This window comes from Portunus trituberculatus, chromosome 5 (assembly GCF_017591435.1).
Source record: "Portunus trituberculatus isolate SZX2019 chromosome 5, ASM1759143v1, whole genome shotgun sequence".
In the NCBI taxonomy this organism is placed as follows: domain Eukaryota; kingdom Metazoa; phylum Arthropoda; class Malacostraca; order Decapoda; family Portunidae; genus Portunus; species Portunus trituberculatus.
In genome coordinates, this window is record NC_059259.1 from 7,142,477 (window position 1) to 7,146,984 (window position 4,508).

Here is a 4,508-nt window from a genome sequence, read left to right on the forward strand (position 1 = left end):
AGGGTGACAGTGTCAGTATAGGCAGGACTCACCTTCACAGTTGAACTTCCTGACGAGTCTGTATTCTGCATGTCCGGCACTGGCAGTAGTAGCAGTATGACTCTCGAGTGTTGATGCACAGGTGCTCACACACACCCGACATTCTTCTCCTGGCACTCGTCAATGCCACACAGCTGCACAAACTCATCCTGCCACAAGGAAGGCATTTGCTTCAGTACTGTCAAGTTGACATTTTGTTATACTGTATACAATGTCAGAAAACCTGCAACTTTTATATGAAACAATGGAGTTGAGGCCACGAGTTAAGCAAGGCCTTCTCCTCACCTCTCCGTTACTGCAGTCACTGAAGCCGTCACACATGCGCTGCTTCGGGATGCCACTGACACCGCCCTAGGAGAACTGACTGTCTGAGGCACGTAAGTCGTTGCTCTTCCGTGCGGTGGTCGTCTGTAGGTCTGTCTGCCAACATTGTATTGTGTGAGTGAGATGCTGGCTTTCTATTTTAACACCACTATTATTCATGACTTAGACTATGTTAAGGTCAATTTAGATGGAATAGATGGTGTTTTATGAGAGAAAGAATCTAGCAATAAGTTACATCAATCCTGTTCATCACAGTCCTCCATCTTTCCTTTAGACACAAATAACAGATAGACAACAAAAACTACACCCCCACACAGACAGTCTAAAGGTTCACATCACTGTTGCCTACAATAAGAAAGGGAACCAAGGTCATTCACCTCTATGTATATTGCGAAACAAATTAACTATTTGTCATTATTTTCATCTTATTGTTCTCCAGCTTATGTACTGTGAATTAACCCCACCCACACATAAACCTACCGACTCAGTGATCACTTACAAATTCATGCTCGTGCTTACAAAATACTAAAACCATTGTTCAGTTTACTGTACGTATCAATTTGGAACATTCTGCTGAACCTGTTATATTGGTCAAGAATTTGAAATTCTTCAACGTAGCTTTGTCACATCCCCTTGGATACTGCCACCATGCAACACCTCAAAGTACCAACAAATGCACTTACAATTCACTAGATATACACTAATACCAACACCACACCACAAAACACACCCTATACACACCCGACACACACAAAAACCATTTGAAACACCCTGCAACACCTCAAAATACAAAAAGCTCACTCAAAACACACCAGAGACACCCAAGTTACAAGTATCTTCTATACACACACACACACACACACACACACATGACCCCTGGTTTACACAAAAACTACTTAAAACACTCAATTTTATCCGAAAACACAGCAAAATTACCATGAAACACTTCAAAATTACTCCAAACACACATTACTCTAGACACCCATTTTATAAAGAAATCATCCTAATATGCACTAAAACCACTTGAAATACTCAAAACTACCCCAAACCCCCTAAAAAAACCTCTGCAACACCTCAAAATGTCGGAAAACACAGCCAAAATTCACTAGAAACACCCAGTACACACAAAAAAACACATGACACTCAAACACACCCTAGACACACTCAAAACAGCCTACAACACCTGAAAATGCTACAAAAAACACCCAAAACTCACTAGACACACCCAGTACACTCAAAAATCACTGGAAACACTAAAACCTACCGCAAAACACACTCAAAACACCATGCAACACCCTCAAAACACTGAACACATACCAATACTTATACACGCCTCTACACCACGCTCAAAGCACGTCAAATACACCTAAGGGACCTAAAACACACTGAAAACATACGAAATGCACCCAAAAACACACTTATAACACCTCAAAACACACTGCAACACACGTAAAACACCCCAAATGCGTACCAAAAACCAGCAAAATACATTATAAAGAATTAAAAGGGGCACTTACCTAAATATTACACCTTGGCACCTTCTTCTATTCCGCCTCTATTTCTCGTTTCTTCTTGGTCTTCCTCCTTTATTTCTCTTTCTTCTTCCTTCAATTGCTTCCATCTACACGTCTGAGCCTAGAAACACATCAGAACATTAGATATTAGGCAAAATATTAAGGATGTGGAGGGAGACTGTGTTGTGACTTGGCTTCTCCTCCTTTTCTCTTTCCTTCTTCCTTATTCTCCTTTATTTCTCCTTTCTTCCTCCTTCTGCTACTAATATCTACATACTTGAACCCAGAAACACATGAATACACGCAGGAATCACTAGATATTAGCCAAAATATTGGCGAACTGCGGGTTTGAAAAAGAGGCGGCAGCCTGGGGCTATGTTGGGTCACCACCTAGACTGTGGCCATCACAGAGAACGGGAGCGGGGGTGACTCGGCTAAATTACGTAAATCATTTCATTTCAAAAATGACTTTTCGAAAAAACGAAGCCACCGCCGAATAACTATTATTTTATGACGTGATAAATAGTAAAACTAATTTTCAAAATAACAAAACAACTCCAGCTTAACTAGTTTCTAAAAAATGTCTAAATTAAGTATGCTAAATATAAAAAAACATTCAAACTTATAAATTTGGTGAAACGCCCTGCAAAGTCAAGCCATTTTCACTTGGCGAGTATTTTACCATATTTCACGGAATCTGCGCTATCTTTTAGCGCATTCTACAGCGAGTTACACCGAGAAGCACAAACATGACCAAATAAAATAAAGAAAAATAAGACTTTTTTTCAACACCACCAAACACCATTTCAAAGTCCACATATTTCACTCAATAGATTGATTTCACGCTTAAAAGAGAACAGGCGATCCTGTGATGCCTCAAAGGCCCACTTATACCTTTAAATAAAAAAGCTCATAAATCGAAAGGGAAAATTTTGACCGTTAAAAAGCCTTTAACATACGCCACAAAACACCACTAAATGCCACATATTTATCCAACACAGGCGCGGAATACACTTCAAACACAACGAAACATTTATAGAAACCATAAAATCATACCATGGAAGCGTAATATTAACGTCAGGAAATATATAAAAAAAGTAATCACTCTCACCCCGCCAGAAGGCTGGCGGGGGTAGAGGGATGGCTGGGGGACCTAGAGGGGAGGCGGACCTGAGGCAACACCGGGAAAGATGGCGGCGGGACCTCCATATTTAGCCTTTATCATCTCACCTAGCCAAAATTAAGCCATACAGACAACTTTTAACTATGGTATATGAAATGGCAGACAAATGGTTCCATTCTGACACATGTTTGGCTTACGGTAAGTAAAGGAAGCAAATATCAGCGGCTAATACAAACGACTTGCTCTTTTTAATGCTCGCTATATCATCACTTTTCAATATTTGACTACTGTTTTCACTCTCATATGTAAAGTTAACCTAGCAGTAAGTGAATGGCCTTATATATACCTTTAATTGATGAAGATAAGGCAGTGTGGGAGCTTGTGGTGAAGCCTTGGACTGCTTGTCTTCCTTGGTGATTCCCGCTGCTTGAAAACTGTTGGCCTGGCAGCAAGACACAGCTGTTGATGTGTGACTAGCCAGTAGCCAGCATGCTCGCTACACTCCCTCATTAAGAAGATGGCGTCTCCTAACAAGGAACGCTATCTTCATTTGTTTCTCCATGGTGAACTCCAGCATGGAGTGAACACGTTGAGTGAAAACGTTGGTCATTTGGTCCTTAAGGCATAAACGATCATGATGGGTGACAGGAATGATGAGTGATGAGCAGAGGACGCGTGTCCCATGCGGTTACTTTCCTCTCTTGGTCTACACTCTCCTCTTTTAAATACTATGTATATATGTACACTGTACATTCCTATCACAATGTTATGCACAACTTCTTTCTACATATCACTGTTTTCTGCTGGTGTAGATAAGGCATTGCAAAAAAACTTACCCACTTCACATCTATAGCTGTCTACAAAATCTACAAATCTATCCACCCACTCTACAAATGGTCAATGAAATACACTACACTAGTGATGAAGATTTGTGGCCAACCTTCAGAACTTCATTGGCACCTCTCTAAGAATCACCATCTTCTTCTTCCTCCTCCTGCTCTTCTTGTTCGTTTGGCAACACCAGCAGTAGCAGTCTGGTGTCTGTTGTATGTCTTTCACGTTCACTCCAAACCCTTTGGTGTTAGTAGTTCTGAATCCTGGAACAAGAGATGGAACAATATTGAAATGGTGTCAACAGTAATAAGTTCTGAAAATAAATAAGAAGAAAAAGTTCAAAACCTTTTAAAATGAGACACGTGGAGATTAAAGTATAATGTGCAAACCATAATACTCACATCATTGTCACTAAACACTTTATTCTGGGCTTTCTTCGCTGTAGTCATACTCCTGTGGGACGAATATAATGTCGTCCCGTTCAGGTGTGCATGCAGCCGCTCGCTCCCGTCCTCCTCAGTGCCTGTCGTCTTGTGGAACACTGGGTGGGTTGGGGAAGCTTGCGTGGATAACACATCGACGCATCTTCAGAAACCCGACAAACATCTGTACAGACAAAATGTTGCAGATGAGATGAAAAGAAAGGTATAAAGTATGAGTCGGCTAACTATACA

The 4,508-nt window shown here is 40.8% G+C and overlaps 1 long non-coding RNA gene across 2 annotated transcripts; it reads right to left on the reverse strand.

Moving 5' to 3' along the window:
- Window positions 1-3,441, reverse strand: LOC123514510. Of its 2 annotated transcripts, none has more exons than XR_006677627.1 (4): window positions 3,347-3,441; window positions 1,881-1,998; window positions 325-455; window positions 1-188 (listed from the first exon to the last, which is right to left on the reverse strand). It is a non-coding gene; the product is annotated as an uncharacterized LOC123514510 (long non-coding RNA). The 2 variants fall into 2 exon arrangements; XR_006677626.1 differs by having other exon boundaries at window positions 2-188; window positions 325-459.
- Between the last annotated feature and the right edge of the window lie 1,067 nt (window positions 3,442-4,508).